Source organism: Lactuca sativa, chromosome 6 (genome assembly GCF_002870075.4).
Source record: "Lactuca sativa cultivar Salinas chromosome 6, Lsat_Salinas_v11, whole genome shotgun sequence".
Taxonomy (NCBI): Eukaryota; Viridiplantae; Streptophyta; class Magnoliopsida; order Asterales; family Asteraceae; genus Lactuca; species Lactuca sativa.
Window position 1 is genome coordinate 161,792,281 of NC_056628.2, and position 24,467 is coordinate 161,816,747.

At 37.7% G+C, this 24,467-nt stretch overlaps 1 pseudogene; it reads left to right on the plus strand.

Moving 5' to 3' along the window:
* Positions 1 to 6,650: 6,650 nt before the first annotated feature.
* LOC128126913 (plastid lipid-associated protein 3, chloroplastic-like) lies at positions 6,651 to 12,738 on the plus strand (annotated as a pseudogene).
* Positions 12,739 to 24,467: the final 11,729 nt, after the last annotated feature.

Genomic DNA, 24,467 nt, shown 5'->3' on the forward strand with positions numbered 1-24,467 from the left:
GAGCAACAAAGAGACTCAAGTTGGTCCATGGTGACTTGTGTGGACCAATAAAGCCTGATACACCATCAGGTAAACAGTATTTTCTACTTCTTGTGGACGATTACACTTGAGTTATGTGGATTTATCTTTTGAACACTAAAGATGAAACATATACGACTTTCAAAAGATTTTAGACTCTTGTAGAAAATGAAACAGGAGATAAAATGAAGATTTTCAGAACTGACAGAGGAGGTGAATTTATGTCAAAGGAATTCAAAAATTATTGCGATGAAACCGGCCTCAAGCGTCATAACACAGCACCCTACACCCTGCAACAAAACGGGGTTGTAGAAAGGAGAAATAGAACGTTAGTGGATATGATCAGGACGATTTTGAAGTTCAAAGATGTCCCAGAAAAGTTGTGGGGAGAAGCAGCAGGACACGCGGTATACGTACTCAACCGAGTGTCTACGAAAGCCTTAAACGACATCACACCATACGAGTGCTGGTCTGGAAGAAAACCTAATATCGAACACTTGAGGGTGTTCGGTTGTATAGCTCACACGAAGATTGTGAAAGGTCATCTTAGAAAGTTGGAAGATATAAGCAAAGCTTATGATTATCTCGGAACAGAATTGGGAACTAAAGCTTATAGGCTATTCGATCCCAACACTGGTAAAATAATTGTGAGTAAGGATGTATGTTTTGAAGAAGATAAAGGGTGGATATGGCAGAGTTCAGAAAAATTTAAAAATAATCTGGGTAGTCGGCTAATAATTGAAGGATATGGTGATGGTCAATATGAGGAGGCACATGGAGACGTACCCTATGAGCCAATAGGCTTCAGCTATGGGGATACACCATCAGGAAACTTGAGCCCAAGTGAGCAGGCCCAAATCGGAATTCAATCTAGCCCAAATAAACAAACCAAGTTCGTTGATGACGATAGTCCAAGTGAACAATACCATGTTACTCCAGGAAACAGTCCACATACAACCTCATCGAACCCTAATATACCTCAAAGCTCAGTTGAATCCAACACCACTACTTCAGAGTCAACGGGTGGTGGTGCGCCAAAAAGATATCGTCGATTGTCATACATCTACATAGAATAAGAAGAGTTGTTACTCACATTCGATCAAAAAGAACCAACCACTTTTGGAGAAGCAAAGAAAGATGCTGACTGGGTGAAAGCCATGAAATTAGAGTTGAGTTCCATCGAAAAGAATAGAACATGGGAGTTGGTGAATCTACCAAAGGGAAGGAAAGCAATTGGCCTCAAATGGGTCTTCAAGTTAAAGCGAGACCCGGATGGTAACATCGTAAAGCACAAGACTACCTCCGTACTACCCATCACCCTGTGTCCAACTTCACCCCAACAGACCGGGGTGCGACATCTCCGCCCGTACAATAGCTCGAATGGCGGGGAGCCAAGGCTAGAATGATAGCTGTTGTTGTAGGCGAACTCCGCAAGCGGTAGGTGAGAGTCCCAGCTCCCACCGAAATCAATGACACATGCCCTCAACATGTCCTTGAGGGTCTGAATAGTCCGCTCGCTTTGGCCGTCTGTCTACGGATGGAATGTTGTGCTGAAGTGCAACCGCATGCGCAGCTCCTCGTGAAACTTTTGCCAGAAGCGGGAGGTAAACCTGACATCCCGATCAGAGACAATGGAGACAGGAACCCCATGGCGAGACACGATCTCCCGAATGTACAATTCAGCCAATTTATCGGCCAATGAGCCCTCTCGTATAGCCAAGAAATGGGCGCTCTTGGTCAATCAATCCACGATGACCCATATAGCATCAAACCCCTTTGCCGTCTTCGGCAATTTGGTAATAAAAGCCATCGTGATCTGTTCCCATTTCCACATGGGAATCTCTAGGGGCTGCAGCTTTCCATGCGGCCTCTGATGCTCGGCCTTGACCATCCTACAGGTCAAGCACCTCTCAACGTACCAAGCGATTTCCCGCTTCATGCACGACCACCAATAGCTCAAAGTCAAATCTCGATACATCTTGGTGGCCCTCGGGTGAATAGACAAATGAGACTTATGAGCCTCCTCCATAACCGTCTGCCTAACCCCACCCGTCATCGGAACCCAAACCCGACCGCATCGGGTTAATATTCCCCGAATATCCTGCACAAACTAGGTGTTCTCGCCCTTGATCCTCTCCAGCTTCCAATTTTCCGGGCGAATGCCCTCAACCTGGACATCTCTGACCAAACTCACCAGCGGAGAATCCACTGCTATCCTCATACATACCGCTGGGGTGGAAGACCCTGCTGACTTGCGGCTCAAAGCGTCCGCCACTATATTCACTTTACCAGGATGGTAAAGGATCTCGCAATCGTAGTCCTTGACTACGTCTAGCCACCTGCGCTGCCTCATGTTCAGGTTCGGCTGATCCATGATATGTCTCAAGCTCTTGTGATCCGTGTAAATGGTACAACGGACCCCATAGAGGTAGTGTTCAAAGTCTAAAAGTGTATTATGTATAAGTAAAACCACAACTTAACCTTGTTTCAATAAATCATTTATAGCCAGAAGGCATCATTTGTGTAAGAAAATATATTCTTTGAAAAACCATGTTCGTATTGAACCTTTCAAAGTAAACAAATTAAACACAAGTCAACATAAGACAAACAAGACATTTTAAGTCAACAAAATTCAAAAGATTAAAGTCCAAAACCCATGGGATTTTGGTTCGCAGTAGGACCGAACTCATGTGTGATTTTGGTTAAGCCATGACCGAAATCACCAAGGTGATCTCGGTTTGAGCTAAGACCGAAATCACGTGTGATTTCGGTTGGTGCTTGGCCGAAATCACTTTTGTTTGTGTTTGATACTTTGCCGAAATCTCCTAATATCTAGATATTTTAGCCACTTGATTGGTGGATTATTTTCCCAAGAAGATAATTACACAAACCAAGGCAAACATCACTTCACCTTACCCTCTTATTCACCTATATAGCCACGATTTAGGACATCTTCAAAACACTTCTCCGTTAAATATCTTTCACCACACTTCTCTCAAAGAAGCATCTTCAACATTCATATATTAATCCCCAGTAACACTATCAACCATTTCCAGGGAAGCTTACTTCAGTTTATTCTAAGGAATCTAGGTAAGTATTCCTTATGTTTAATCTAGTGTTTAAAACACTTTCATGTTATTTCAATTAATTTACACACATTACTGTGTGTTTATGACTCATAGGATTCGAACACCTTCACGTATTCTAACTCGTAGATCATCGTTTTTACCTCGTTATCTAACCAAGAAAACACTCGAGGTGAGTTCATACCCCTACATTTTTCAAGACTTTTTACATGTTTTATAGGGAATACAATTAAACACAAGAAAACTTATGTTAAAACACAAGTGTTTAAATACATTTTCTTACCTTTTGCGAAAATGTACTAAATACATGAAATGGCTTTACAACCAATCTCATGAACTTTTACCACCTTTGTAATCCGTTGAGCAAAGAGTATAATTATATATATATATATATATATATATATATATATATATATATATATATATATATATATATATATATAATTATTTTACGCCATTTTATTTTCCTTGAAATAAGGATAATTACATATACAAACGTTTTCATTACCAAAACACGTAAATTCGTTGAATAAATTTGTGAGACATTGTCGTCATCATACCTACCGAGGTATACACAAAAGTCTTGTTTTATGACCAGAGTCTCATGTTAGGAGAGAGCTATACTTGTGTATATATCTATACGGCACTGATGATCTCACACCCTAACTGTTAGCTACAGTTAGACCTGCAGGTTATGGGTGAGAAATGTCATAAACATTTAGATGCCTGAAGGACGTTGCGGCAGACAACTTCATCTTTAGCACGGTTATGAAAACTCACATGGGGAAACGACTATACGTTTATTTTACATGAAAACACATTTTTTCAAACGATTTTACATATGAATAAAACTACATATTACTATTTTAAGTATGGAATACACTAGTACATTTCGGTCTTGGAACATTTAAGACTACAACTCATTTTTATCGAAAATATTGGATTTTCGGGAAACAAACACGATTACTTTACACCGAAAGGTTTACATTTATTCATACAAACTCTTATGAACTCACCAACTTAATTGTTGACACTTTTTGAAAAAACTTGTATTCTCAGGGAATCATTAAAATAGGTAACCACCAACTTTTGAGGATGAGATGCTAAGGCGTGACACAATCTTTTTATCATTATAATGTAATTGATTTTTGAAACATGTATAATTATTTTACGCTATATAAAAATACATATATAATTATTTTATGCCATTTTATTTTCCTTGAAATAAGGATAATTACATATACAAACGTTTTCATTACAAAAACACGTAAACTCGTTGAATAAATTTGTGAGACATTGTCTTCATCATACCTACCGAGGTATATACAAAAGTCGTGTTTTATAACTAGAGTCTCATGTTAGGAGAGAGAGTTATACTTGTGTATATATCTATACGTGATTGATGATCCCACACCCTAACTTTTAGCTATAGTTAGACCCGCAGGTTATGGGTGACAAATGTCATAAACATTTAGACACCTGAAGGATGTCGCGGCAGGCAACTTCATCTTTAGCACGACTATGAAAAATCACATGGGGAAACGACTATACGTTTATTTTACACGAAAACACATTTCTTCAAATGGTTTTACACATGAATAAAACTACATATTACTATTTTAAGTATGGAAAACACTGATACATTTTTGTCTTGGAACATTTAAGACTACAACTCATTTTTATCGAAAATATCGGATTTTTTTGGAAACAAACACGATTACTTTACACCGAAAGGCTTACATTTATTTATGAAAACTCTTATGAACTCACCAACTTAATTGTTGACACTTTTTCAAACAACTTGTATTCTCAGGGAATCATTAAAACAGGTAACTACCAACTTTTGAGGATGGGATGCTAAGGCGTTACACACTCTTTTTATCATTATAATGTAATTGATTTTTGAAACATGTAACACTTACGAATGATGTAACTTTATAAATTATATTTATGATGGCTGTGTTTTCTTTGATCAGTTATATTCAATTGTTATGATACTGTACATGAAAGTCATCCATCGCCGGATGTTTCCACCATGCTGGTTTGGGGGCGTGACAGATTGGTATCAGAGCATTGTTTATAGTGAACTAAGTATATCAAACCACATAAGATACACAAAATATAAATACAATGGGACTAAAACTCTCCGACGTAACATTTTCGTAGAAGTATACTTTAAAATGTTAAAATACTTTTATAAAAGTATATGTACATTCATACTTACTAGTTAAGTGTCATAACAGTAACAAACCAAAAAGTATTAAGATAAGTTGAACACTACCTATATTTATCTAGGATGTTACTAGTGTATGGCAAGGAATGGTCGTGGTGAACGACGAGTCTAAAGCTTACAAACAAACCACACAAAGAATATCAAAATTTAAAGTACTATAGGAGTATCTTATGATACTATAAAACCACAAACTTAGATTCTTTATGTACCTCTTATCTCTATTCTCGAATAGACTCTATGGCAGGATTCCACCTACCCGGAGATCCCTACTTCCCTATCCAGGGAAACGGCGGCTGGATAGAGGTAGATCCAGAGGAGGATCCTGAAGAGAATTCAGAAGAAGAGGACGGAGAAGAAGTCGAGGAAGACACCAACTCAGAAACTGAAATTTACAATCCACCACATGTCGCCCAAAATCCCAGATGGAACTTCCAGGGCCTGGCACCCCGATGGGCAGTAGATTTGAAGAGATGGAGCAAAGAGTAGGGCCAACTCCCACCCTATGGTATGGGACGAGGTTTCTACAACCTCAATAGAGGGGGTTAAGTAGACATGACTCTCCCTGTCATGGTCCGTCGCATCGCCCGCCATGGCGAACAAGAAAGGGCATCTGCCAACCAGATCATGGAGGTTGGTGCTACCATCGAAGTTACTCCAGTTCGTCTTTGTCATCTGGACGAAGATCATGATCGAACACGAGATCCCATCGAGGCCCTTTAGAAGGAAGTTACTGCGACTCGAGCTGAGATGAGAAAATATCGGGATTGTCAGACCATAATGGAGATGCGTGTGATTGAGGCTGAGTACTAAGTGAAAGAGATGCCGACCTTCATGACTTCATTCCAGGGATCGCAAGATACCATGCACCATGAGTAGTTCCTATACTACTCATTTTTTTATATACTAGGTGTTTTCGAGTAAGCGTCAATGCTACTCTTTCCTATATGTAGGTTTGACTCTACGAATAAGTGATTACAGTATTCAAGGTGGTCGATATGCTGTCAAAATGTATCCCTTACATTGATGTATTGTAGGTATGCTTAAATGGTCAAATTTTCCCAATACTATGTACTAAAATATATCAATGAAACTGGAATGCAGTTAATTTTATTGGAGTGTCACTATTAAATTCATAAATTGACTGTAATCGTTTAATTAACTATGGTAGATTTCCATCATGAATCGCTTACAAAATACACTAAAATCGGAACATAAAACGCATAGAACTAAAATAATCTAATCCGATAACACCCGACTTGTAACCACTATTGAAAACTCATCATTGTTTCATCTTTAAACTTTATGGCAGAAAAATGCCACCACGCAAATCTAACATGTGTTACAACAGCACACCAGCGACACCACCACCACCACCGGCACCACCCCCATCGATGGATAATGTAGTCTTTCAAGATATGGTAACAATCACTATAACTGCTGCCATAGCACAAATTAGCTCAAACGGTACCAATAGGGCTGGATTTGGTACTAATAGTTCTAACCAAGGCGACAACCATGGTCGATCAAGAGGACGCTCGTATAAGGACTTCTTGAACTTCAAACCCAAAACATTATATGGCGACGGAGGCGTCATCTCCTTGACAAGGTGGTTTAAGAAAAATGAGTTAGTGTTTAAAATAAGTGCTTGTCTGAAAGAGAGTAAGGTCAAATTCGCAGCATGCACATTCACCGACAGGGCCCTCTCCTGGTGGAACGGCCAGGTCAAATCATTAACACTCCCTGTGGCCAACGCTTTGAGCTGGGAGGACCTAAATTACATTGATAGTAGTAGAGTATTGCCCAAGGGGCGAAGTCCAAAAGCTGGAGCAAGAACTCTGGAACCTCACAATGGAGGGTTCCGATATAACAACATATACGACCAGATTTAGTGACTTGGCGGTACTTTATCCCGGGATGGTCACCCCGGAAAGCAAAAAGGTGGAGCGTTACATCTGGGGACTATCTCCCCAGATTCAAGGAAACGTGGTATCTTCAAACCCCTCCACCTTTGATAGTGTCAAACGCTTGGCACGAACGCTTGTGGATCATGGAGTCCGCTAGGGCTTTATGACGGCCATTCCCGAACAAGCAAAAGGGAGTGACAACAAAAGAAGACCCTGGAACTAGAGGAAGGTAAAATCAACACAAGAGCCTGCCAAGAGACAACAAATAGTGGCAGCCCACACTGTCACTGTCGTGGCCGCCCCAGAACTAACAAAACAATATGCTGGAACTTTACCCAAATGTAACAAGTGCAACTTCCACCATGTTAGAGCTTGTCAGGAAATGCATTGCACAAATTACAACAAGAAAGGTAACACTATCCATTTTTGTAAGGAGCCAACCCAACAGGCCGTCCCAACGACAAATACCGGAGCAAGCCGAACATGCTATGGGTAAGGGGACACTGGGAATTTCAGGAGGTAATGCCTAAAATCCAATAGCAGGAATGCTGGGGGTATAGGAAGGATTCTGACATTAAGGCACAAGGAAACCTTGAAGGACCCCACAGTGGTTGCCGTTACGTTCCTTCTTAATAACTCATATGCATGCATACTCTTTGATAGTGGTGTGGAGAGATGTTTCGTGAGCCACGAATTTAAACACACACTCAACCCAAAACCACAATCACTCAACGGATTATTTACAGTAGAAATGGAAAATGGTAAAACTGAAAGCACTAAAGACGTGTATATAGGGTGCACTCTAACTCTAAACAATCATTCCTTTCAAATGAATTTAATGTCGATTACAATGTGGAGTTTTGACGTTATCATCGGTATGCATTGGTTAACTCCTCATCACATTGATATCTTATGTTATGAAAAAGTCGTCCGAATCAACTTACCAAATAAAAAAACCCTCGTCATCTTCGGTGACAACCCTAGCACAAGTCTAAAAATCATCTCTTGCATCAAGGATCAGACCTACCTGTGCAAGAACTACCACACATTCCTAGCACACGCTGTTGAAAAGAAGAACGAGGTAAAGTATATCAAGGATATTCAAGAAGTCTGTAAATTTCCCGATGTATTCCCAGAACACCTTTCGGGATTACCTCTGGTACGACAAGTTGAGTTCATAATTGACTTAATTCGTGGTGCCACCCCCATAGCCAAGTACCCATATCGAATTGCCCCTGCTGAAATGCAAGAATTGTCATGTCAACTAAACGAACTGCCGAGCAAAGGATTCATCAAACCAAGCTTCTCACCATGGGGAGCACAAGTCCTGTTCGTTAAGAAGAAAGACGGATATTTTCGCATGTGCATTGACTATCGAGAGTTGAAAAAACTCACCATAAAAAATTGATATCTCCTACCCTGAATCGATGACCTATTCGACCAACTTCAGGGAGCATTCTACTTCTCAAAAATCGATTTGAGGTCGGGTTACCACCAACTGCGAGTCCAGGAGGAAGATGTTTCCAAAAAAACGTTACGGTCATTACGAGTTCGTGGTGATGCCTTTCGGATTGACAAATGCAGTGTTCAGTAACCTGATGAATTGTGTATTTATGCCTTACTTAGATAAATTTGTGATAGTCTTCATCGGCAGCATGTTGGTCTATTCACGAAGTAAGGTAAAGGATAATCAACACCTACGACAAATCATGGAGATGTTGAGGACGGAAAATCTATATGCAAAATTTTCCAAATGCGAATTTTGGATCCGAGAAGTGGACTTCTTAGGTCATGTGATCGGCAAAGAGGGGATACAATGTGGACCGCTCCAAAATCAAGGCAATTGAGAACTAGAAAGCACCACGAACACCGACGAAGATCTGTCAATTTTTAGGTCTTGCTGGATAATACAAGAGGTTCATTTATAATTTCTTCAAAATCGCTAAGCTACTCACTACCTTGACTCAGAAAGGAGTAACCTTCAACTCGGAAGGTAAGTAAGAGGCTGCCTTCCATGCACTAAAGCAAGCCCTATGCAACGCCTGGATCTTCTCTCTCCCAGAAGGGACGAAAGACTTTGTGGTCTACTATGACGCGTAAAAGCAGGGTCTTGGGTGTGTGCTCATGCAATGAGGAAATGTCATTGCCTATGCCTCAAGAAAACTTAATACTCACGAAGTGAACTACACCATGCATGACCTTTAATAAGGAGTAGTGGTGTTTGCTTTGAAAATCTGTAGACACTATCTTTATGGTACAAAGTGCACAATTTTCACAGACCATAAGAGTCTACATCACATTTTCAACCAAAAGGATCTAAACATGAGGAAAAGACGACGAGTAGTGCTACTAAATGACTACGAATGCGAGATTCATTATCATCCAGGCAAGGCCAACATAGTAGTAGACGCCCTCATTCGAAAATAATACTCGGGCCGCCAAGTAAAATCATTAACCATGACCATCCATTCACACCTATCCACGCAGATCAAAGAGACTCATCTAGAAGCCATGAAACCTAAAAATGTGACTGGTGAATCCTTGAGAGGAATGGATAAAAATATGGAAGTCAAGGGTAACAGAGCTCGTTATCTCAGAAATCGGATCTGGACACCGAAGTTCGGTGGGTATAGAGACGTTGTTATGAATGAGGCTCACAAGACCAAATAATCTGTTCATCCCGGTTCAGACAAGATGTACCTAGACCTTAAGAAATTTTATTGGTGGCCAAACATGAAGGTAGAAATTGCTACCTATGTGTACAAGTGCCTGACTTGCACCAAGGTCAAGGTAGAATACCAAAAGCCCTCGAGTTTGCTACAACAACCAAAAATACCCGAGTAGAAGTGGGAGCGGATAACCATCACTACTAGAAAAATACCCTTTAATGACGCGTAAACCATGACACGTAATGTTTTATGATATGCAAAACTGTGTGCCCTAAAAATAATTCCAGTTCTTCCAAAATATGAAGGATTTAGGACGCGCATTTTTGCATGCCGTAAAATTAGTGTAAAAAAAAGCCGGAGGGCACCTATCTTAAAAAGTGTATCGTGAAATCATGTTGCTTATTTTTTTTTTAATGAAACGCACATCTTCTTCTAACATCCTCATCTTTAGTAGCAGTGGTAAAAGGAATTACCAAAAAAATAGAAAAGTTGAAAACCCCGCCATTGTTGGGACCATTATCTAGGGCTTTTTCAAGGAGTGCTCTCTATAATATTCACTCCCTCACCTCCTGTCGGTGTCCTCAGGTCATCTCTTTACACTGGCGACCTCGACTCATCTCTTTCCACCAGTGACCTTGGGATCTGGTTACCTCACCGAAGACTGCAATGACTGCTCAACTTTACAAGCCCAAAGTACGATTAAGGTATGTTTTGGTTTACAAGCCCTACCTTATCTTTATCTCGACACCTCTCAACAACAATCATCGACTTACTCCACCGACCGCTATTCGTCAAAGGTATGTTTTGGGACCTATAGACGTGTGCTATGCATTGTGGCCCGGTTGCCCACCGCCCGGTATTATACTACCTGAAAAGATCTTCATCTTCTCCAAATAACATTGTTGTTAAGAATTAAGCAGTTGATTTGAGTTATTCTTGTTTTTGTGTGATTTGTTGTTTACTTTGTTAGTATTTATGTTTACATTTTGGTACTCGCAGATAACGGAGGAAGTTATAAACTTAGTAAATAGGGTTTGAAGGAGGGTTTACACTTTACACTACAGAGAAGATATCTAATTGAGTATGGTTTAGGAGAACAAACAGAGTTAAGAGTTAAGAGGGACTAGAGAGAAAGAGAAAAATGGCGGTAGATGATGATAAGGTAAAGAGAACTCGGGATCTGCTATCGAGCTTCTCAGACTTCTGTTCCCACCAGGACCACATCAAGATTCACCACTCTTGACACTATCAACACCACCTCATTCGATGCTGATCAGTCCATGAACCTTCTTGTACGCCCTCTCATCTCATCTTGAAATTGTATCCCTTAGATATTTTCTCTCTTCTTTTATCTCTTAATGTTGTATCAAAATTTGGGTTATATTTATAATCTAATTGAACCCATTTCATGTCAGAGGTAAAAAATTTCTCTCTACAGGTATCAAGTGTATATACATATCACTATGCTATTCAAGACTTACAATGAAGGCTCCATATTACCTGTATTCCAGATTTAGAAATCTAGATTTCTCCACTTAGTCTTGATTAATCGGACATGTTTTTGCCAACACCTTGATGTTGTTATCCTTAGCCACTTAGAGGAGTAAAATTGTTCAATTAGAGAGTCAAGGTTGAACCTGTGCGTTAGCTGTATCTTTCTCCTGACTCTATCTTGAGTTACTAGAATCTTGAGTCTTTAAAGGTTAAGTTAAATGCCCTATTTACCCTTTGTTGATAATTATTTTAAATCTACCCCACATCCATCAAGTCATTCCATTATAATTATAAATAACCTAAGCGAACTAAAAGGAAACTGTAATTGTTCTATAGCCCCACCCTTTCTTTATACTACTTTAAGCCTTTAGAATTCTCTCCTTGTAAGCATTCTAAAGGTAATTTCAAGTTCCTTCCCCATTTACCTATTTCTTCTTACTTCGCTTGCTTCACTTAGTTATTAATCATTTATTTTAGCAATCATGTTTACTTCTTTCTCCAACCATTTTCCTCATAATTTCTAAATTTTCCCATTCTGCCCTTGTTGTGTTCTGAAACATATTTTGTTTGTGTGGTAACATAACAATTAACAGGTACACTGCATTTTCTGAGCTATTACCACTTCTGGCTGTGGGCACAACTCCATTGTTGAAGGTTGACAAGAATTGTCAACAAATCTCTGCCACCACCCTTTCCATTGATAATTCCATCACATTCTCCACCCCTTTTGCTACTTTCACCTCCAATGCATCTGCAAACACTGAAGTCAGAAGTCCCTCAAGAATCCATGTACCTTTTTATTTTTATTTTTTTTTACAATACAAATGTGCAGACTTCCATTCGTTTGTTTATTATAGGTTAGCACCCTACTTTGACTTCTAATTCTTCCTATTTCAACATTCTACTTTGAAAATCTACTAATTTATAGCAATATCATGAAAATGACCTATTTACCCTTTGTTGAAAATTAAGTTAAATCTATAATAAATATTTCATGATCTTTTCAGGTATAATTTAAGGAAGGGAGTTTTCAGCCTCCAAAAAGAAAGTCAAATGTAAGACTTCTGAAAAGTGTTGAGATTTTTGGATAAAATATAAATTTGTCAGCTGTATTGCAGTCTCTGAACCCTTTACAAGAGGTTGTGGCAAGTTTAGCAGGTGCCATTTCAGGTCAAGCTCCTCTTAAGATTAAAATCCTAGGTGAAAGAACAAAATCCTGGCTTTTAACCACATACTTTGACAAGGATTTAAGGATTTCCAGAGATGATGTTGGCCTCTTTGTTCTTTTATCAACTTTTCTTTCTTTTGGGTTTTGTCAGATCAGATACTTATGAACCCATGCAATTCACTTATCTTTTTGCTTTGTATGTTGAACTTTCACCAAGCATATGGGGACTCCTCATTCCAGGAATGTAAGAAAGCATCTGAAGAAGTAATGTCAGTTATTGTTAAAAAACTTCAGGTACATTCATAGTTAATTTGTTTCTCAAAATTATTCAAATCCTTATATAGCCGTTTGGAATATATGTATTATCAAGAATATTGAGAAAAAAAATATTGCACATATGGTCTTTCAGGATAACTAGTTTTTCTTTTTTGATCTTTTATATTTATATTTATTTTCATTTTCATGATTTGTACATGTTACTCTTCAGGAAATTAGGTCCTCATTGTCATTGTCAGGTGGTGTATGCTTTTGATCCTACTGAAGTGCATCACACCTTTAGAGCAGCTAGGGAAAGGTTCTTGCAACTGAAAACAATTATATATTTTGAAATCCATGAATGTAGGATTTTCATTTGTTCATGTCACATCATGCTACTTATGAAAAAAAAAGTATCTTTGTGACATTATATCATACTTTAACTTTTTTTTTGTAGCTAAACTTTATAGTGTGATTAACAAAAGCTATTTTTGTTTCAGCTAATGCCCAAGTCATTACTTGTCATCCATTCCCGGTGGACAGCAACCCAGTACACCAGGTGGCAAACCAATGACATGGATGATTTTTAAGTTACATAGTTAGTGAAAACCTATTAATAACAATGTACAATTAGATCCCCTTAATGCCAATGTATTACAATTTTTGAATGTGATGTTATTTGATGAAATTGATTGCTTTGGTATATATTTGTTTATATATTTTTGTATTATGCGTAAATCAATATCGTAAAGGCAAGTCGCATATGCATATCGTAAATGGTTGTTGAAATTTATGACACGCAAATGTGTGTCATCTTCCTTTATGAAAGGGGCTTTAATGATACGCAATGCGCGTCGTAAGATTACAACACGCAAATTCATGTCGTCTTTCTTTAGGACAGGGCCTTCCTTGATACGCATTGCGTGTCGTAACTGCGCGTCATAAATGCGTGTCGTAAATGCACGTCGTAAATGTGCATCGTAAATAGACGATGCACAAAAGTGTGTCGTCTCTCGTTATGACATGGCCTTACTTGACATGGATTTGCGCGTCGTCTGAGCATTTTACGAGAAACATTGCGCGTCGTAAAAGGTTGTTTTTCTAGTAGTGCATGGACTTCATAACCAAGTTACCCAAGACAACAGGTGGACTCGACACCATCTAGGTGATCGTTGACAAGTTGACCAAATCCGCGCACTTCCTGCCAATTAAATAGACAGACAAGACGGTGTCGCAATATCCATCATCTCTGATAGAGATAGCAGATTCACCTGGCGGTTCTTGCAGTCGCTACAAAAGTCATTGGGAACCTAACTTGACATGAGTACAACGTACCATCCCCAGACTGATGCGGAAGAACCATTCAGACGCTGGAAGACATGTTGAGAGATTGTGTGCTATACTTTGGTAAAGCTTGGGATACGCATTTACCACTCATCGAATTCTCATACAATAACAGCTATCACACTAGCATCAAATTCGCGACATACAAAGCTCTTTATGGATGCAAGTACATATCACCTCTGTCTGGGCTGAGGTGGGTGACACACAGCTAGCAAATGGGAAAGTTCCCAACAACACTCTCACCGGCCCTAAGATCATAAGAGAGACAACAAAGAAGATCGTCCAAATTTGAGAATGACTAAAATCATCTAGGAATCGGCAAAAGAACTATGCAGACAAGCGACGCATACCCTTGAAATTCTAAGTTGGTAACCACGTTCTGTTATAGGTCTCACCCTGGAAGGGTATTATGCATTTTGGAAAATGTGGAAAACTAAATCCAAGGTACATCGGACCTTTCGAAATCCTTGCTAGAATCGGCCTGGTGGCTTATAAACTTTGACTACCACAGGAACTTAGTAACATACACCTCACATTCCAAGTGTCAAATCTGAAAAAGTGTCTATCCGACGAGACTCTTATAATCCCACTCAGTAAAATCAAGGTAAACGGGAGTCTACACTTTGTAGAGAAACCTGTGGAAATCTTGGAAAGGGAGGTCAAAAGGATGAAGCAAAGCCATATACCCATAGTGAAGGTCTGGTGGAATGCTAAGAGGGGACTGGAATTTACTTGGGAGCGAGAAGACCAGATGCAACAAAAATACCCACATCTTATCCCCAACCCTTAAAATCCCACTTAAAATGGTAATTTCGGGACGAAATTCCCTCAAACGAGGGGATGATGTAACAACTGGCAAATTTGGAGTCGAGCAAAGTCTAAAAGTGTATTATGTATAAGTAAAACCATATCTTAAACTTGTTGCAATAAATCATTTATCACCAAAAGGGATCATTTGTGTAAGAAAATATATACTTTGAAAAACCCATGTTCGTATTGAACCTTTCAAAGTCAACAAGTTAAACACAAGTCAACATAAGACAAACAAGACATTTCAAGTCAACAAAAGTCAAAAAATTAAAGTCCAAAACCCTTGGGATTTTGGTTGGCACTCAGACCGAAATCACATGTGCTTTCGGTTAAGCCATGACCCAAATCACCAAAGGTGATCTCAGTTTGAGCTAAGACCGAAATCACATGTGATTTCGGTTGGTGCTTGGCCAAAATATCCTAATATCTAGAAATTTATGCCACTTGATTGGTGGATTATTTTCCCAAGAAGATAATTACACAAACCAAGGCAAACATCACTTCACCTTACCCTCTTATTCACCTATATAACCATGATTTACGACATCTTCAAAACACTTCTCAGTTAAACATCTTTCACCATAATTCTCTCAAAGAAGCATCTTCAAAATTCATATATTAATACCCAGTAACACTATCAACCATTTCCAGGGAAGCTAACTTCAATTTATTTTTAGGAATCTCGGTAAGTATTCCTTATGTTTAATCTAGTGTTTAAACACTTTCATGTTATTTCAATTAATGTACACACATTACTGTGTGTTTATAACTCAAAGGATCCGAACACCTTCACATATTCTAACTCAAAGATCATCGTTTTTACCTCTTTATCTAGCCAAGAAAACACTCGAGGTGAGTTCATACCCCTATATATTTCAAGACCTTTTCCATTTTTTAAGGGGAGAATACAAGTAAAAACAAGAAAAATTACGTTAAAACACAAGTGTTTAAATAGATTTTCTTACCTTTTGCGAAAGAGTACTAAATACATGAAATGGCTTTACTACCAAACTCATGAACTTTGACGACCTTTATCATCCGTTAAGCAAAGAGTACAATTATATAAAAATACATATATAATTATTTTACACCATTTTATTATCCTGGAAAGAAGGATAATAACATATACAAATGTTCTCATTACAAAAACACGTAAACTCGTTGAATAAATTTGTGAGACATTGTCTTCATTGTACTTACCAAGGTATAGACGAAAGTCCTGTTTTATAACCAGAGTCTCTTGTAAGAGAGCGTGATACTTGTGTATAGATCTATACATGACTGATGATCCCACACGCTATCTGTTAGCTACATTAAGACCGACAGGTTATGGGTGACAAATGTCATAAACATTTCGATGATTGCAGAACGTCACGGCAGACAACTTCATCTTTAGAACGGTTATGAAAACTCCCTTGGGGAAAACGGCTATACGTTTATTTTACACGAATTTTTTTTTTCTTCAAACGGTTTTACACACGAATAAAACTACATATTACTATTTTAAGTATGGAAAATACTGGTACATTTCGGTCTTGGAACATTTAAGACGACAACTCATTTTTATGGAAAATATCGGATTTTCTAGAAACAAACACGATTACTTTACACGGAAAGGTTTACAATTATTCATACAAATTCTTATGAACTCACCAACTTAATTGTTGACACTTTCTCAAACAACTTGTATTCTCAGGGAATCAATAAAACAGGTAACCACCAACTTTTGAGGATAGGACGTTAAGGCGTCACACAATCATTTTATCATTATAATGTAATTGATTTTTGAAACATGTAACACTTACAAATGATGTAACTTTATCAATTATATTTATGATGGTTATGTTTGCTTTGATCATTTATATTCAATTGTTATGATACTGTACATGAAACATATCCACTCCCTGACGTTTCCGCCATGCTTGTTTGGGGGTGTGACAGAATATGTAGCTGAATTCTGTAGATCCTACATCGAGTTCGCAAACCGGTTTGGAACTGAAAAAGTGTTGGAAAAAGTTACTTGTGAACTGCCTGAAACTTAAATCTTGGCCGAAGGTCCAATTGAAGAACCCGAGCTCGGATACACCTATCTGAAAAAGATGACCAACAGAAAAGAATTCCTCTGAGTCCTTGATAAGAATCTCGTTCCTTAATCCATTCTACAAAAGTTGATCGCCAATGCAGCTAAGAGTGATGTGCCTAAGCATGTGAATAATAAGTTCATCAATCATCTCAAATGGAATTTGGAAGTCAGAAGCTGGCTCTATAGTGCTTACCTTTTCATATCCGAAGATGCCAACTAAGTAGACTGATTGCTAAGTTCACCTAGGGGGAGATTGTTAATACATGAAAGTGAACCTCTAGCAATATGAACCAATCAAGATCAGATGTCAACCTGTGTCTGAGACATGAAGAAGTTCTAAAGCAAGATTGAATATGAGATGAGGGTATTCAGAAGTCAGAAGTTTGTACAAACATTTATTGCTTTTTGTCTTTATATTGATGTAACAGTTCTTAAGACTAAGTTGTGTGAATCTTTGAAGTGTCAGATTGTCAAAACACTTAGTTGTAACCAGTCCTTAGAATATGTTAGCGGTATGTACCAAGGTCCTTCTTTTCTATTTAAGGAGTGAATGTCTCATGAATCAACCACCAAAAATAGAAATATCGATATTCTCTTCACATCAATCCAATATCTCTTGCAAGTGAAAGTTCTTTCATTTACATTCTTCTTGTCTTAAATTGTATTTGCATTGGTTATACTCAATCTCACTTCATTTATTACTTGAATATTGTTTTGTTTGTTTATCTTCAAGTGTTGACTGGTTTACCAGACTTGACTAGAACTACTTATTAGAAGCAGACATTGATATTAAAGATTAACTCAAGGTTTGAGTTTTCAAACCCTGTCCTTGCATTGATTTTTATTATCACAGTTACTTATGAATTGATTTTGATGCAATTGTGAGTGAAATCCAACATTAACAAGAGGTCACAACCTCTTCATGTAGGTATGAACAATTTTGGTTCAATATTCTCTAATCGTTGCAATCAAGAGTCAAACCTTCTTCGTTTCTCTTTTTTGTTGTGTGTATTTGATGAACATTTTCCTTCCTAAAGTAGAAGAAAAATGGAGGAAGATTATTAACATTGATCTTATTCATCAAAGAAATCAAATATAGGAACCAGACACAAATTAATTTTATAGAAATTTAAAACCACAAATGGAACCCTACAAAAGTGTCTTCAAGATTAAAATAGACCTCAAAATTTAGATGCACGAGTTCAATTAAAGCATCTTCAATCAATTACAGCCCAAAAAAGAAATATCAAAATGGAACCTAGCAAAACCACTTTCAAGAATTAGTTCCACTCCCTTGGAAATGTCTTGAGTTGAGGACGATGATTATGATGTGTTGAAGAGAGGGAGATTCTCTGGTGAATTTCAATATCGATAGGAGATTAGGATGTGGTTGGGGAGGCTACCAAGATTAAATCACATAAACAAGTTTTAATGAACCAAAATAAACCCAACTCAAAGTAAAAAAAAAACACTTTTGGGGTTAGATTTCAATGAAAATGAGAGAAAGGTGTTTTGATCAATCATTAGATTTTGGTTTCACCAAGAGATACTGCAATCAAATGTAACTTCCAATTTTTAGAATAAATTTTTAGTTTTTAAATACATATTTTCATAAGACATATTGAAGGCGAATCCCTTTATTTGTGAACTATAGTTTAAAGAGAGAGTTATAAAGAAAAGTGTCGTGGAATCGTAAATAATTAAATAGTTGATTGGTGTGTATAGTCACACCTTCGCCTTCCCACCAACTGTCAAAGTACCTAAAATATTTTTAATCCACATCTGTAAGCCAAAGCATAGTGAGTCCCCCAAAATACCTCACACAACAATACATATATAATGAATGCACACCATGCCTACAACAGAACGTTGTACCTACACCAGAGCCTACAATATCCAAGTCGGGCTACTCCACTTGGGCCTAAAGAATGAACTGGACCACCCAAGCCTCTTGGATTTCAACACAAACCTAGACCACCTCAACCCAACCACAATATGTCGACATATGGAAATAAACAATAACAAGAAAGCACATGTAATCATAACAAATCTACATGTCTACCAAATTACTATAGTATATCCACATCGTAACATACAAATGATGCATAATGTTGTACAAAGTATAGTGAGAAAAATCACCTCACATATGAAAGCATATATCCCTACAACTTGTAACACACAATAAACCAATACAACACCCACCTAGACATTTAATAAGGGTAAATCCTCAACCAAAAACCCAAACCCTAAAGTTTGCCCTTAAGTCAAACTTAGTCAAAAGTCAAAAATCGAGTCACCACATCGTGGCGAACACATTAGACACGCCGTGGTGGCTAAATGCCAAAATGTTCATGAAATCCCTGGCCACCACGCCGTGGAAGTTGCATTTCCACGCCTTGGTAACATCCTAATAAGCTTAGTCCATTAAGCTCTTAACCCTTATTTCCAGAGCTCCTAAGCTCAATCAAGATCGATTAAGGCCATGGATGGATAAAATTTCCATCTTTATCCCTTTCCCATCCTATAGAAGCGTATATCTCAAACCCTAACACAAAAATGGACCAACCGACCTAAGAGATGAATGCATGGTTGATTCTTGATCTAGATGAAAACTTTATTGGTCATAAGGTCCGAAAAACTTTATGGGACCAAGGATTCATAAGATGAAAATGTATGAACTTTCTACCTTCTAGAGTCTAAGGATGGTTGTAGATATAGCCCTCAATAGTAACAAATCCTACCAATAGCTTGAATCACCTTATTATTCTTTTTTTCCTTGATGAAAATCCAAGAACACACACTTAAACACCAAGAACATATGCACATACACTAGGATTTCTCTCAAACGGATAGAGGTTGGAGTTAAGGGCAAACATTAATGATAATGTTGATTAAATGGCACTCAAGGCTCAAAACTTAGGCCAACTCCAATGGACCTCTAAAACACCATTTTTGAGGCCAATTTTACTCCAGTCAACCTTCAAAATCACACCATTTTTGTGCTGGCTCCTTTTTAACACCAAATATAGAGGCCATATGTAAAAGCCTCTAAAAACACCAATTTAGAGGTTGGATACAATGAAATCACTAAAATGGTGTTAAAAAATCAACATTTTAGTGTTTGTGGTTGGAGAAGCTCTTAGGGTTTTACACCTAGCCGCCACTACATCGTGGCCATTACTTTACCGCATCATGGTCACTAAAAATGCTTGTTTCATTTAGAGGGAAGGACAATTTTGTGGTGAGCTCCAAGACTATGTCGTGGTTAGAAAAGATTCACTAAAACCTCCAAAATTAGAAATCTTGGATCTTAAGAGCAATACCTGAAAATAGATGTTATAATTCTCGTCCACTTGAATTTTATTTCGTATTTAAAATCCATAGTCGTAAATAGATTTGGGTAGTGCTTGTATATCTCTACCTCAAGCTCCCAAGGCAACTCTGAGCCCTTCTGGTGCTACCACTAGCACTTTAACCAAGGGCACCACCTTTTTGCACATGAACTTTGTCTTCCTATCCAAGTTAGCTACCAGTCTCTCCACATACTTCAGACACTTATTATCATGAATATCATCTAACGACACCTCTACCGTATCATCTACAAACACTTTCAAAGTTGAAAAACATGAAAAGTGCTATGAATATGGTTGAGATCCTTAGGTAAATCCAATCGATAGGCAACCTTGCCTAACCTAGTCACAACTCGGAAGTCAGGTAAATTTGGGGCCCAACTTGTCCTACTTCCTGAAACAAATAACACCATTCCAGGGCAACACCTTCAACAACATCAATTCAGATTGACGTCTATCTACATAGATCTTATATCTGATCTGCGATGGCTGCGGTATCATCTCGGTCTAGCCTGATGAATGGGCTTTGTCGTTTTGAGCACTACCTTTGTGTTCCTTATGACTCTTTGCCCAACCTCTCCCTAACAAACTGAAAATTATGCCTAAAAGACCTCAAATGCACACTTGAATTCGTGACAAGTCATCACTAACCCACTACTCCCACAAGCGCAACAATGGCTAACTCAAAAGAAAATCTCACAAGGCATCCAAACTCCCACAATAGCATAGGTGCGCAGCCATCTAACAAAGCATCCAAGAGACCCAAAATGAACTCCATCATTGGTGATCTAACTCATATGAAACCATTCTCACAAAAAAAATAAGCAAGGATCCACTAAGAAAGAACTCAACAAGGAATTGCCCATAAATAACCATGACTTTTCCAACAGGTCAAAATCGTACAAATACCCAACCCAAACGTGTCGATCACTTATCTACCAACAACAATACCATACCACTCAAACACCCAACTATGTGAAAAGACTAACGAACCAACATATGGGTTTCCATTACACAACTTTTGGGTCCAACTTACATAAGTCAAATCCATGATGGTTCACGAATTGACTAAAGATGATTAAAATCTCAATCTAAGCTTTCAGGATTGAAATGAAGTATAATTTCATCTCCCTTAATTATAGCAAAACAACTTTTCAACCCCTGCAACTTCATGAATTGAAACTTTTGTTTTTTATAATTAACATTGCTATCTTGCAATACTAATAATAATTATCATGCTCCCACTAACATGATGATTATTAGCATAACACTTATGCCCCCACTAGCTTTGACATGTACTCAGAAATCAACTGAACTTATGGAAATCAATACTTTATTGACTTTCTTACCAAAGTTCAGATTTCTTATACGAGATGTTTTTATAAGACTTTATCAAAATCACACGCCTTTCCTTAGATAGCTCACATGTGTGTCTAAACAATTTTAGAACTATTAAAAGGGATGCCGTAATCATAGTCTCAATTTTTTAGACCTTTGGAATTTCTCACAAGTCTATGTCAGTGTGTCGGTTAACCACACATGCTCCACTAACGACTTGAGAATGTAAATACCACATTTGATTTCTACTTAAAATCTACTTAGTGAAAGCTTTTCCTCATCATCATTTTCATGAATCGGAGAGAAACCTTATGACACTTGGATTTTATGGTGTATGTGTTCTTATCCATGTGAATTTGTCAAAACCATAATCACAAGACAAGGATAATGACAAATCCAAACTCATATGGATTGAACTCAATCTTAATTTCTTGCCACCTGGCAGCACAAGGGCCTGCCATTGCTTCCAATTTGTTATGCAACCAATTGAGAACTCTCAGTACTCATATGCAAAGCCAACTTTAACTGGAATGGGCATAGAAATAGAAATATGTCAACACGATAGGCTATAAACCTTACGTCGTGTGCTAGTGTCAAACTACAGGTTTTTATTCTTGATTAGATCTTGAAATTCTTTCAGGATCTTTAAGACTCCCATTGTCCTCTTGACATATAAGACTCTCTTGCCAAGACCCATTCCTTGACAAACAAATATTCAAGAGATGGTACGGATTCTTATCAAGACAAACACTTCACACAACTCGCCTAAGTTGGTCTCTATTTTATCCAAAACATCACAACTTACCAATTTCAAATGTACAAGAGTAGAACACATTCTACTCTTACATTTGACAAGTGTTAATAAACCTTTCTTTATGATATGTCACTCAAATTAGAATCTTGGAGTATGACTCTAAGACTTGTTTTGGAATAAAGTATGACTCATCTTCTTGATTTAACCATTTTAACAATTCATGACTCCTCTTCTTAGCCATAAGAATGTGCTAAGATGTCCTTAGAAGATCAATTGTGATATGGTTCTTTAATCATTAAGATGATCACAAAACATGATACTAAAGTACCCTCCTATCTTTTTAGATTTGAGAAACTTTTATCTTTTTGCCTAATTCGATTCTTCTCATTCATTCTGCCATAGATCGAAACTTTTTCAACGTTTCAGAATTATACTTAAACTTTTAAGTATAAGCATATTTACTAAACTTTAGTAAATCATGACGAATAGTCTTATCGATCTTCTATGGTGGACTTGACTAGTGCACAAGAATGTTTACTCGATCCCTTAGTCCTTCACTTGACTCACATATACACGTGAACAAGGAATTAGTCTTAATTTTCCAAAGATGAAAATTCTCATTCGTTATACTATACAACTTGCATGATTCCAAGTTTCAGTCCAAAAACTTGGGTTATGAGAATCTTTCCTTATTTGGTAAATTAGACATTACCACAAATCTATTTTCCAATATTTCTATCAATGGATTCGTATAAGCAACAATATTTCACAAATGCCATTGCAAGGATACTTAGAATAAATAAAATCAAAAATTTTCCTTTTATTTTAAAACTTTGCATAAAAAATTATCCTTACAGTACAAAAGCATATGAAAAACTTGTTGTTATCTATTCCTAAGCAATATATCATAACTCCTAAGCAAAAACTCAAAATTCTGATCACCGAACCATGCGATCGAAATCCATCTTCACGATCAAAATCAACATATACTTCCTTTAAGTTTCTTCTGTTTTCTTTGATTCTTAAAGCATCAACATGTGACCCAGTCACATCATGTAATAAGAATCTCAGAATAGAAACTTAACAGACTTAGATAATAGACTTTACCTGAAGTAGAGTCAAACTTCTTGACTTGGTCAACCTTATTATCTTCCAGGTAAATAGGCAGCTTTGCAATCAATGCCCTTTCCTTTGGCAAGAGAAACATATGGACTCTTTGGGAATGGTACATGGGACTATCGCAGACTTTTGTTTCTCTTTACCATTTGGTTAACCGAGTTGAATATGGTCAATCCCTTTCCTTGTGAAGAGAAGGCTTTTCTAAATATCCAATGTTACCATTGTCAATGTCCATGATAGTTTGGGAAGTTGATCTACTAATCAAATTTGCTTTGCTAGTCCTCAAATCATTGCTGATCCAGTAGCACCAAGCAAACAGATAAGATCATTAAGGGTCATGTCATAGTCTTTTACATAGTAGTCTCATAGGAACTCACTTTGTGACTTAGAAAGTGATTGAACAACCAACGTTTTCACGACTTTGACACCCAACTCTCCTGGCTAGTCAATATGTGACTTCATCTCCAAGATGTGAGCACACACAGACCTTGCTTGCCAATAGGGCTTGAGTGACCTTGAACTTGTGGGTTAGGGAGAATATTTGGAGGAGGTGGAGGAAGTGAAGTTCCAAGAGATTTGGAAAGATCATATATGTCTGAACTAGACATCTTTTGGGAGATATTCAAGTAGTTGATCTAAAGTCCTTAATATAACACCTAATATGAAATATTAGGGCTAGGACCCAACACAATACTTTTATAACTTGGAAGAGGGATGTAGTAATCCAAGCTATAAAATAATTGAAGGTAGACGAATGACTATTCACCAATTTCCACCATCAAAACGAAATAATTTAATTAGGTTTTACTTGGATTTGAAATTCCTAGATCTTTTTGAGATTC